A 13014-nucleotide genomic window follows, 5' to 3' on the forward strand; every position below is an offset into this window, starting at 1 on the left:
ATGAAAAGAGATGAGAAGCATCAATCATTAGTTTTTCGTTGCAACACCTTAGTTGTTCATTGATTGCTTTCTCATATGTGCCTTGACCGTGGGGCTACAGCAGACAGAGTAACCCCTTGCTTGCGACCTTGGGTCCAAGCTGGTGAGCTTTTTGCTCACACCAGATGAGCCTGCGCTCAAGCTGGCGACCTCGGGGTCTCAAACCTGGGACCTTCCGCATCTCAGTCCAACACTCTATCCACTGCGCCACCACCTGGTCAGGCGTGACCTCATTTTGACTTGATTACTTCAGCCTATTTCCCAAAAAGGTCACATTCTGAGTACTGGGGGTTAGAGATTCAACATATTTTTTGGGGGGGAGGGGTGACACAATTCAGCCCATAACATTGCCCAGTGAGGGAGTGACTACCTCCAGGTGTGTGTATAGAGTGGGTGAAGGGTTAGGGAAGGTTTCCCAGAAACATGAAGGTGGAAAGGAAGGCCTCCGAAGCAGGCAAAACAGCGCAGACAAGAAGACATAAAGATACAGACTCAGGATCCAGGGGGAGAAGGAGCAGACACCTCTTGGGATCCTACTGTGTTTGGGCATCATGTCAGATCCTTCATAGATACCATCATTTCATTGACTCCTCACCATCCTGACACAACCACACCAGCTGATGGGTGGAAACTGATGTGTGGAGACAGGAAGTAACTGGCCAAAGGTCAGACCAGAGTGTGACACCATAGAGCAGGCGTCCCCAAACTACGGCCTGCGGGCCGCAATGCGGCCCCCTGAGGCCATTTATCCAGCCCCCACTGCACTTCTGGAAGGGGCACCTCTTTCATTGGTGGTCAGTGAGAGGACCACTGTATTTGGCAGCCCTCCAATGGTCTGAGGGACAGTGAACTGGCCCCCTGTGTAAAAAGTTTGGAGACCCCTGCCTTAGAGGATACAAGAACCCACACCCTGCACCCTATGTCTAGTGACTTTACCTAAAGAGTGGCATGAAGCTGAAGGGACTTCTGAGGCTGGGACTCAAGGGTAGAAGAATATTTGGGGGTAAGACTTTCTCTTGAGAGGGCCTGACGTCACTGCACGTAGATGGGAGCTGATTACATAGTGACGTCATGGGAAGGCCTTGGGATGACCTCTAAGCCTCCAGGGAAACTGTCGGGCCTCTTAGAGGATCACAGATCCAAGCGACAGCCCGGGTGATGGGGCTGGGTGATCACACCGCCCCATTGCAGAACTTATCTTCCTGCTCCTGAGGGAAAAACTAGGTATCCACTTCCTGTATGTCCATGGAGTTCAGGGAAGCAGGAAGCAACCAAGACACTCAGACTCTGCTGCCTCGGTGCCTTTGAGGGGCTTACCTCCCCCCCCCCCAACTGCCTCTAAAGTCCTAATAAATTCTTGGGGAATTGCATTAGACAATCTTAGCTTTCCTAAGGTGTAGTGGGAAAATCTCTGGCTTTGCAGGTGAAATACTGTGCTTGAACTTGGGTCCTCTCACCTACTGTGCTATCGGGTCATGTCAGGTCTGACCCTCAGTTTCCCCTCTTACACATCGGTGTAATAGTGCCTAGGACACAGGGTTGTAGTGGGGTACTGAAGAAGACCACCAACACATCTTGTTAGCATTAAAGTGCTGTGTATATGTAAGATATTAGGATTCATCATAGAGCTAAATCAGATAACCTCCCCTGTAATTCTTCCTCTCTTAAATACAGCCCTCCAAAACAGGTCTAGGCACTCTGGCCCATGGGTCAGATCTGTCCTGTCACGTGTTTCTGTATATCCCATGAGCTGAGAATGACTTTTACATTTTCGATGGTCAGTTAAAAAATCAAAAGAAGAGTAATACTTCACGACGTGTGAAATGTTATGAAATTCCAATTTCTGTGTCCATAAATAAAGCTTTATTGGAATGTGGCCCGGAATATGGCCACACTCAATATTTTATATCTGTGGCTGTTTCAGGCTGCAGCAGCGCAGGTGAGCAGCTGTGACAGAGACTGCGTTGCCTGCAAAGTCCAAAATATTTACCATCTGGGTCTTTACACAAAAGGTTTGCTGACCCCTGCTCTAGAATAACAAAACTAAGCCAATAAAAACTCTTGAGCTAAGTTTCGATCTGGAAGCATTCAAACTGGCTGTGTTCACAGTCCTCAAGTCTTTGGGTCCTTAAGTTGTTCATACAGACTTGACATCAGAGGGTCTGTGAGTGTCAGCCTGAATTGCACCTGGCTTGGGCAGGATTGTCAAAGTCCATCCCCCAGGTCTCTCCCTCCAGGTCTGAGGAGCTGAGGAAAAAGCCCCACCTCTTACAGAGCTGCAGCTGAGCCTCACAAATCCCGTCCCTCCTGCCTGCTGCACGTTAGCCATTGAAGTGGCCTCACGTCAGCTGTTGGAGTGCTTTGCCTGGTGACAGGTCTCCCATTTAGATATAATCACCTTTTTATACCCATGTCGCTCTCTTGAATACTCTCCCCACCCAGAGCTTTCCCTGACGATTGAAAAGAGCTAAACCAACAAATGGCATTATCTCCTCTGAATGACCTCAGTTTATCACCTGGACAAGCCCAGAAACTTCCACTCAGAGCTTCCTTTTGTTGTAGCAACAGGTGCTCAGGAAGAGGGTGGGGGTGGGCGAGGGGGAGGTTTAAACACCGGAACGGGGCCAGAGGATGAAGGCTGTGGAATGCTCTTTGGGGAGATCTGTAGAAACAGGATCAGCGTCACTGCTCCTGAATGGGCCGGGACAGAAGAACCCTCTGATAACTCAGGGGCGGCAGGTGACACCGTAATCTTTCAGGGTTCTGAAAAAGGTTTCCTGATAGGCTTGAGTGCTTTATAAAAAGCGAGAGTCCGAAACAATTTTCCTAAAACATTCTAAGGGGGGAAAAAAGATACCGAGGGAAGATTTATTTTTCTTACTAGTTTTTATAATAGTTCTATGTGAAAATCCTACAGCTTGAGTCAGTTTAGAGAGCACATTGTTTACCCAGTCTTACCTGACCAAGGGCCCAGGATGGTTCTATACATACTCCCTAATGTCAGGTTTTTTTTTATTTTAAAGGCACTGAAACGTTTAAACAGACTATAAAATTTGGTATTGGGGGGAGTCTGGAACTAAAAGTCAGGGGAAGCAGTGTAGTTTGAGGCAGAGGTCTGCAGACTTTTTCTGGAAAGAACTAGATAGTAAATAGTATATAGGGTTGGGGGCCACAAGGTCTTGGCTGCAACTATTGGACTGTGTTGTCATGGTGCAAAAATAGCCATAGCTAAAGAATACACGCCCATGGCTGTGCTCTAATAGAACTTCATTTATAAAAGTAAGAAGTGGGCCAGATGTGACCATGGCGGTAGTTTGCAGATAGATCCCTGGCGGGGAGTTTTCGCCGGCTCTGTAGTAGCACCCTCTGCCTTTCCGCGCCCGGCTCTGAAGCACAGAGAATGTGCCGGTTTATGGCAGGAGGAGCCCTACTGGGCCCAATGTGAGCTGATGTTCTGAGTAAGTGAGATCCAGCGGAGAGGGGCAACATGCTGGATGTTGAGAGTGTGGGTGAGATGGTGGTTGGCAGTGGGGGGGGGGGGGCAGGTGGTGTGTGTGGGGGGTCGGCCTGATGGCCAAACATCAGAAGGTAGGTGCTGGGGTTGAGGTGGCTATCAGCACATTTGTCCAACACTTAAAAAAAAAACTTAACTTTTTTTTAGAGCAGTTTAAGTTCACAGCAAAACTGAGCAGAAAGTCTAGAGTCCCTATCAGGAGCTTAATTCTTCATAAGCTGCTGTGCGATGAGCTTTTATTGACTTTATCTCGTTTTTTTCTATTCGACAACTCTGTGAGGTAGAAATGCACTGCCATCTGCAATTTTCAGATAAGGAAACTGAGGCCCAGGAAGGCAAAGGAGCTTGATCCAGAGACCTCACAGCTTCCGAGGGGCCGCTCTGAGGTGTCACTGTGCTTTTGTTGGGCCCTTTCCAACACAGGAAGTTTCCAAGTCAGGAGGAGGGGCTGACTCTAATGGCGGAATTTTCCACACCCATATTGGACTCTGGGAGAAATAGTGTAGGTCTTGAAAGGTTTTCAGAAGCCCTGAACAGACCGAACTCTACCAGCCCGGATCTGTTCGAGTCACCCACCTCAGGGCCCCCCTGTGTTCCCGGAAGTGAGTCTGGCCATTCAGAGAAGTGATGGGTTGGCTGGTATGGTCACCCACCTCAGGGCCCCCCTGTGCTCCCGGAAGTGAGTCTGGCCATTCAAAGAAGTGAGGGGGATGGCTGGTATGGCCCTGTCCCCAGCACAGATGTAAACACTGACCCCTCAATGGCCATTTCATTGACACCAACTGGCAAAGTCCCCGGAGCAGAGGGTGCCAGGGCTGAGGGGGCGGGTGGCTGGCGGGCGGGGTTCTCCAGGTGCCTCCAGGACTAATTCTCATGCCCACGCAGTCTCGTGGCTCAGCCCCATGAGGCCCACAGGGGTACAGTTCCAGTTTCTTCTTTCTTTGGTTTCAGGACTTCCCAGCTCTGGTCTCTTGGGGTTAGGGTGTATGTGGCTGGGGGCAGTCAAATGCAGTGGGTGGCTGGTAATATTTTCCAGTTCTTTCTAAAGTGTCTGTCTTCCCTTGATGAATACGGAAGTGAGCCAGCTGACGGACTGCTCCCGCTGCAAGATTGGTTACTGCTTACATCATCTGGGCAGCCAGACCGGGGACAAGGGTTGGGGGAGATGGGGGGAGAAACTGAGTAGAGATTAATCCAGCCCCAAGCGAGTTGATAGACAAAGGCGGTGGGGATCAGGTAACCTTTTTCCCAAGCACAGGCCTCGGGGAGGTGGACAGGAGCCAGGGAGTCACATTAGTGCATGCCTGGGGCGCTTTGCGGCCATTCCTCCCTTTACCCACATTTCAGTTCCATTCCGTTCCACTCCGTGCCGCTTCATCCTCTGAGCTTTGCTGAGAATGTGGAACTATCCCAGGAAGACACCCCGTGGAGGAGTGATAGAGAGAGATCAAAGACGAACAGCCCTCTAAGGAGGGACACCCTACGCACCAGTGAGCTTTTGCTGCCTGAAAATAAACCACCTCCACAGTTAGTGATTTATGACAACATTCCCATCACATGCCTCCAGGTCTGCAGAGAAGCCGGGCAGTTCTGCTGAATCAGACTGTGCCCTGGGGGTCTCCACTGGGCTCACTCCCATAGGTGGGCTGGACAGTGATGGCCTGGCCGACTGGAGCCTTTCTTCACGTGCTTTCTCATCCTCTCCCAGGCTAACCCGAGCTTTTATCCATGAATGGGGGCGGCCTTCCAAGAAAGTAGGGGACAGCACGCAAAGCCTCTGGAGGGCCAGGCTTGGAACACACATGAAGTCCCTTCTGGCCGTTCTCTGCTGACCAGAGCAAGTTATAGGTCAGCCTGGATCAAAGGGGTAGAGGTAAGGGCTCCACCTCTTAATGGGCGAAGGGGCAGGGAATTGCATTTGCCCTCTGCTCTAGACACACATGTCCTTATTATGCACAGAAGGCTGAGGATCCTCTATCATTGATCTCGTCACAAACTGCTAGCCAGGATAGAGTAGGAGAGGTCAATTCTGACAGCAGGGCATGGGTAAGAAGCAGTCTGGAGAAAACTTCCCAGAGAAGAGAGCCTTAGAGGACAAATATAATAATATTCCAACAGGAGGAGAAACACACACCTCTTCCTCTTGTCAAAATCTAGCCCTTGGCCTACCAGCGACCACCTGGATCTCTGTGGAGATTCCATCAGTGACCGGGTGAGTTATTATCAGTGTCCCTTACATCCACAGACAAGAAGAGCTCCAGCCAGCCTTTCTGGTGCTTAGAACAAGGGAGGTTCCTTCACTCTTGTTTTTGTCACATTCTGGCATTTCTCTCCGGTCTTTCTTCTTTTCTTGAGCTCCCTCCTTAGTTCTCCATCTTCCCCCCACTGCGATTGCCAGAGGGTCTGGAGCCCTGGGTGTCAGCAAGGAGAAAGGTAAGTAAACATTGCTTTTCCTCCATTGCCAATGAATAAATAAGTAAATTCACTCCTTATATATAGTTTGGTGAGAGGTGATGCAGACCATCCTATGTGCCGGCAGGTGGGCCTGACAGAGGGCCATGTGCTGGGAGTGGGGTGGCTGGGTCCGTGACCGGGGTGGAGGTGACAGAAGCAGAAGCAAGTGTGACTGTTACTGTGCCTATAAGTCCATGGAGATGGCCACATTATTTGAGCAGACCTCACCTGCTCTAGTAGAATTTGCTGGCATGCTTTGCCAGTATACTCATTAAAAACAAACAACATTCTGTTTTAGCACATGCTTGGGGAACTCCCTTCTCTGGAGACAAAAAACCAAACAAACACAACAATAACAAAGAAAAAAACCCAACCCAACAACAACAAAAAAACAAAAAACAGCCCTGGCTGGTTGGCTCAGTGGTAGAGCGTTGGCCTGGCGTGTGGAAGTCCCGGGTTCGTTTTCTGGCCAGGGCACACAGGAGAAGCGCCCATCTGCTTCTCCACCCCTACCCCTCTCCTTCCTCTCTGTCTCTCTCTTCCCCTCCTGCAGCGAGGCTCCATTGGACCAAAGATGTCCCGGGCGCTGGGGATGGCTCCTTGGCCTCTGCCCCAGGCTCTAGAGTGGCTCTGGTCGCGACAGAGCGAAGCCCTGGTGGGCAGAGCGTCGCCCCCTGGTGGGCGTGCCGGGTGGATCCTGGTCGGGCGCATGCAGGAGTCTGTCTGTCTCTCCCCGTTTCCAGCTTCAGAAAAATACAAAAAAAAAACAAAACAAACAAACAAAAAACAAAAAGTCCCAAAGGGAATGAAAACCTCGGCCTGGGGTGAGTCTTCCTCTGGTGACATCTGTCCTGGTCCAGGACTATTCCTTCTAGAGAGAGGGGGGCGGTGCCCTACAATCCGGGTTTGTCTTCTCACTGCCTCTGCTCTGCCTGTGCAGTTCCCGGGGGCCGTGTGCCTTTGTCGGGTACTGACAATGGAGTGGCTGGGCTGTTTGGCAGGGCTTCTACTCCGTGTGTGACCAGTCTGGAAGACGTGGCCGAGAGGGGGTGTGGGAGAGGCGGCCGGGCGGCCCTCGCTACTACCTCCTTGCACACAGGGACGTCAGACCTTCTTCCTCTCTGTCCTTTGTGTCATGAGTCATCTGCAGTCTTTGGTTATGAGGATCAGAACTGTAACTCTAATTAGCATAGACAAATGAGACATTGATTGCACACCTGGGCAGGACATCGAGGTGCCTCTGACATAAAGGAAGAGCTGTGGAATCAGGGTCCCTTCTTGTCCCTGTTTACCCAGGTCTGCTTCTCTGTGTGTCTCACTATTATTGACCCAGAGACCTTCGTCTGCGGGTAGGTGCTTCGCCTCCAGCAGTCCCTGCTCAGCAACCTCTGCAGAAAAAGGATGGCTTTTGTTTACTTTCTACAGCAGGGGTCCCCAAACTTTTTACATAGGGGGCCAGTTCTCTGTCCCTCAGACCGTTGGAGGGCTGGAGTATAAAAAAAACTATGAACAAATCCCTATGGACACTGCACATATCTTATTTTTAAGTAGAAAAACAAAACGGGAACAAATACAATATTTAAAATAAAGAACAAGTAAATTTAAATCAACAAACTGACCAGTATTTCAATGGGAACTATGGGCCTCCTTTTGGCTAATGAAATGGTCAATGTGCTCCTCTCACTGACCACCAATGAAACAGGTGCCCCTTCCAGAAGTGCGGTGGGGGCTGGATAAATGGCCTCAGGGGGCCGCATGTGGCCCGCGGGCCGTAGTTTGGGGACCCCTGTTCTACAGTATTCTTAGTGCAGCCCCATGGAAGACCTCTGAGTTTCCCTACTTGGGCTACGAGCCACTGTTGTCTGTACCTGGACCATCAGCTCTGTAGGCCCTTAGGCATGTGCTCATCCTCTAAGCAGGGCTTTGGATCTGTCAGCAGAAGGCAGAGGCTGAGAATGTTTGCTGAGCAGACAACACCCAGGCAGTCCTCTCTCAGGCACGAGGCGGCAGACTCCCTTTTTCTACTGTTGGTGGAACCCATCAGGGCAGTCGCTGTAAGCTTTTCCTTCTGGGACTGATTAATCAATGAAGCAAGAATTAGTGCTCTGAGAAGTTTAGAGAAAAACAACAACAACACCATTTGGAAAAACTGACTAGACGTGGAAATTGCAGTGGTGCTTAAGTAGTGGGAGTGAGATGGCTTGGTGTTCTGAGGCGAGGAAGGGATTTCTTGTGTCTTTCCATGCTTAGAAGTGTGGAGGGGAAGGGGCCTCATGCCGAACCTGACAAGCTTGGGGGAGGCTCACGGTGGCCTTGCGGACTCCGAGACCGAAAGTAATCAGATCAGACGGCCTGAAATAAAAAGTTTCTAACTAATAGCAGTTTTGGGCGAATAGTCCTGTCCTAGGGTGGTGTTTTCCCCTAACAAAGGTCAATCTTCACTTTATCTGAGCCTGTCTGTTGTCTTTTTGCGTCTAGATCACATACCTTTGGAATGACCAACTAATTTTCTTTTCTTAGGAGCTGTCAAAGCACAGCCACTGTACCAGAGCAGAGACAGCAAATCCCCTCTCCTTATTGTTATCATGTTAACTGTGGACTCTTAGCTGTCCCCTTCCAGCCTGTGTACAAAGAAGTCTATGTCTTTCTGTTTCGCTTTTCATCCAATCTGAGATTTCCCCGCTTTGCTTTCCCCCATTTCCCAAGTATATCACCGGAGGGTTTCATGTAACCCCCTGATGTCTTCCCCTTTGATTCTGATGTATAAAATAAGTAGTGAAACCGCCATTCTCCAAAGTATTTTCTCAAGCCCTTGTGATTTTGCTTCCTGGCAATCGCCAGTTTGGCTCAGATAAACTCATAAAAATTCCTACAGGTTCGGACATTTCTTACATTGACAGAAAACAGGTAGAGATGATAGTGGGATGAAGTATGAAAGGTGTGTAAACAGCAGGTGCTCAAGAGGAGGTGGGGAGACATGGCGGGGAAAGGGAGGAATTAGGGGGGACTGTTACATTACCTACGGTAGGACTTGGACATAATTGCAAATCTCTAGCACTTTGGCTCAATCAACAATAGAGTCACAGTTATACCATGTAGGGCCCTAACCATCCCATCTACTGACAGGTGAGGACACCCCCCGTGAGACTTCGTCGCAAGGCCTCGGGGAGTTCCACTTCCCGGAAAGGTGGCAGAGTGTTGGGGTCCGTTCTGTGCTGATGAGAGGGCCGAGGGCTCAGAGGACAGACACGGGGCGAGATGGATGAATTAGAAAGACCACAACATGGCCTGGCCTGGTTTCACCATCCCAGAAGGAACAGGATCTGAGGACAGGGCTGGACTAGAGCCCATCACAGCCCTTTGGGACCCCAGGCAATGTATTTTGTCTTCTCTGTGCCTCAGGACCATGGGAAGGATGAAGTCCTCTCTATTTTGAAGCAACTTTGAAAAGAACAAATAATGGTAAGTAAACCAAGGGAGGTCCCTAAATAACAACCAGTAATTTACCAAACTACACAACATTATCTAATTACAAAGCAGCACAGAAAAAGAAAAGGCTAGGGAGGTGGGGGACCCAGAAAACAGGTCAGTGTGAGCTCCAGAGGGAGGAAGGAGTGAAGATTTGATTAGCAGGACAGACAGACTCCCCCTCTTCCTCTTCCTCTCAACGCCTTCCCAGGTAATCAAGGGGGAAGGCTGCCCAGTGGCTCCTTCGCCGACTTGTGAGGATTGGCTAAGGAATTGTTTTCAAGAGTGGGAACTACTCAGAAGCTTCTAGTCTGTGGGGCCTCTGGAGGCACTGCTTAAAGCACAAACAGTATCAACAAACAAAACTAGGTCATTGAAGGAATAAAAATGTGCCAGTCACTTGTCAAATGCCCCTGAGCCAGAGAAGAAGGCCCCTGGAGGCCCTGCAGGGTGAATAGTCACCCTTGGGTGTCCTGTGTTTGGCCCCGGGCAGCGGCTCTCTCGGAGGTGTGCAGGGAACCCGCCTGTTCGTAGCAGTCTACATTCGGAGTGTGCCTGTTTGTGTGTGTGGGAGGGTATGTACGGCTCTGTGTGCCAGCACGTGACGCTGGGCCTGCCAAGGGGGATGTACTTCCCTGCTGCATGAGCTGGGGCCTCGCCTGGCAGCCAGGAAACATACCTGTGGGTGCGAGTCTGAGCCGACCAGGAGTCGGGCCCCTGGCCTCTGGGGCCTACCACCTGCAGGGCTCATTATAGAGGAGACCAGGTATTTGGAGTGTCCTCAAAGCGATTCAGAGTGCACTGTCATGAGTTTGAAAAATATCCTGCGAGAGATATAAATAAAGACTCCAAGCCCAAAGCCAAGGTTTTAGAAAGCCATCCTTAAACACAGATAATTTATAGCTGCTGCTCTCCTGTCCCGCGGATGACTCAGCTCTCCCGGCCCGAGCAGGCCCAGCCTGCTCCAGTAACCTTTGGGTTTGGCTGACAGGGAAGAGCTAACACGGCTCCAAGGAACCCAGGGAGCTAACCACCAGGCTACCCGGCGCGCCCTCCTCTTTTCCTTCTGGGCAAACTCTAACCACGGTGTGGATGACCAGGGCCCGGGTGCTGAGAAGCAGGACACTTGGGTCTTCCCAGCTGGCCGGCCCGTTGAGAGCCGATTACACCGATTCCCAGGTACCTCTGGGGTCTGGTGGGTTCTGTGACCCAGAAAACGGGCCTGTCTTCCAGCGCTGCACTCGTCCCCGGGGGGGCAGCCTGCTGGGAACACAGACCCACTTAAAGCTGCAGAGTTGTTCTCGGTCTCAGAGATTCTCGAGCCCCATAGGAAGGAGAGAAATGAGAGGACTTTTCTCTTTTACTTAAAAAATAATCCACCCAAGTCAAGTGCCAGGAAAGGGCTGGGAAGCGGGGCGAATGGTGATGTGCTCGCACGTCGTGTCCATCTGCAGAGGGAGGCAGCAGAAGCGCGCAGGGTGAGATTTCAGTTCTCTCTCCCCTTCACCTCCTCCCCCGCTTCTTTCATTGTATTTTTAGCAGACGATCCGGCCAACTATGTCTAAAGAGACAAATACAAGTACAGAGAGTGCTTATCAAAACCAAAGGATGTTTCTTTTCCTTCTGCTTTTTCTCCTAAAAACCTTCCAGGAGTGTGGAAAGGACTGGAAGTGCTTGAAGATCTTTGCAGACACACGCCTCACTCCAGCTTTGAATCTCGAGAACATCCTTCTGCCAAGGCCCCCGTGCCTGACTGTCCAGGCGTAGGGGGTGAAAAAGCACAAACAGTATTCGGGGCTGTTTTAAAAATAGTTTGACTCTTTGATTAAATTGATGAATAGCCCTGAATCAAGCTGTCTCTGCCCTGACAGATGAATTTGTGCTATTGGCCTAATTTTAACACAGGCCCCTGTACGTTATGGGTACTCAATAATTGTTGAATAGATAAAAAGCTCCTTAAATCGGTCTCTGTCTTTATTCAACGTGTATTCATTGAACCTCTGTGTGTGTGTGTGTGTGTGTGCGCGCGCGCGTGTGTTTGTGCTTGCTCCTACAAGTGTGTGTCTGCAGAAGGGGTTGTTAAAGTTCTAACTGAGAAGGAGCAGGGGATTGAATGCAAAGTGAAGCCCATGGCACCTCCCACCTCACAGCAGGGCGGCCAAGGGGCCTGACCGCTGGGCAGGGCAGTGGCCTTGGTGCCCACTGCTGCCCGGTGCAGGAATTGTTGCTAAATTATATTGTCCAGCAGGGGAGGCACTGGGTTGGGCCCACAGATATCTATTGTTGTGCATAGAATACATTTGTCATACATAAGGTTTTCTTTATTTTGTACGTGATAAATACCTTTCAAGAGAAGGAAATTTCTTCCTTCCAAGAAGGAAGTTTCAAGTCAGCCAACTGACAACACCCCCCCCTCCCCCCACACACACACCTGCACACAGGCGTGCGCGCAAGCAGGCACACACCCCAAAGCTACACAGACCGACCTCAGAAATGATGGAAAGCAGAGCCCCTCGGTAGCTGCCTAACTGAAACCGCAGAATTCCGGCCTGGCCTGCTCTTGCCGGAAGCACGGCCTCCTCCAGACCCCAGGGCTCAGTCTTTGCACGTCTGTCTTCTGTCCCTGCCTCCTTCTTTCTCGCTTCCCCCCCGGGAGTTGTCCCCCTGATCTTTTAGTCACCTGTCTTTTCATGTTATCAAAATAAGCAAGGTGCAATTCATTCATTCGTCTGGTCTGACCAGCACATACGGACCGATTCGCACATATAGATTGATTATTAGACACGTACAAGTTGATTGGAGCCCTGAATTTTATAGGAAGGAAACAGACTAATGAAGAAGAGACTTTCATAGTCACACAGTTATTGAATAGCAGCAACCTAACCCCTTACTTATACTGATTGAGAATTGATCCATAATAGTTGTTAAATAAGACCGACAGGGAAAATTCCACACACGTGCTGATTAGGGACGTGAGGTGGCACTGAGGCTGAGTCAAAGCCAGTCTTTCTGTCCTTTTGATAGCTGATCAGTCTGCTTGGATCAACGCTATGTCTGGTTTGGCTTCTAGCAGTTTCTCCTACTCTATCTGAAATACGCGCACTGCATCCAGAATTCACGGGCTTAGCTGGGCCTCCCAATGTAATCTGCTCTCTGAAGTTCTCAGGCACCAGACAGAAGAAACCCAGCCTGAGAGCCACACATATCCTGTATAGACCTTCTGTTCCGTGGGTTAGGGTTGGAGGGAAGAGTATTTGTTGCTCAGACACAAAGGACTGTATATGCACATGTATGATGGATGGCCTTTGGCCAAAAGCACCACAACTTTGACCTGATGGATTTGTAAGGTGGTGTGCTCATGTGTATCATAGCCCATGCCGAGGGCATGGGGTCCCGTACACGTGACTCCCTTGGGAAAGGAAGATCTGTGGTCTGGAGAAAATCCAGAGGAGTGCAGAAGGACAGAAGAAGGTAGAGAGCAGAGAAGGAAGTTGCCCACCTTTCAAATCCCATTTCCACTGCCTTCCCTGCCTCCCCAC

At 50.2% G+C, this 13014-nt stretch overlaps 1 long non-coding RNA gene across 1 annotated transcript; it reads left to right on the forward strand.

The window, feature by feature from the left end:
• Positions 1 to 5264: 5264 nt before the first annotated feature.
• Positions 5265 to 11277, forward strand: LOC136378899 (uncharacterized). The gene is made up of 4 exons (XR_010746651.1): positions 5265 to 5426; positions 5672 to 5765; positions 9134 to 9469; positions 11126 to 11277. It is a non-coding gene; the product is annotated as an uncharacterized lncRNA (long non-coding RNA).
• The last annotated feature ends 1737 nt before the right edge of the window (positions 11278 to 13014 follow it).

The sequence above is a fragment of the Saccopteryx leptura genome, chromosome 7, assembly GCF_036850995.1.
Source record: "Saccopteryx leptura isolate mSacLep1 chromosome 7, mSacLep1_pri_phased_curated, whole genome shotgun sequence".
Classification (NCBI taxonomy): Eukaryota; Metazoa; Chordata; class Mammalia; order Chiroptera; family Emballonuridae; genus Saccopteryx; species Saccopteryx leptura.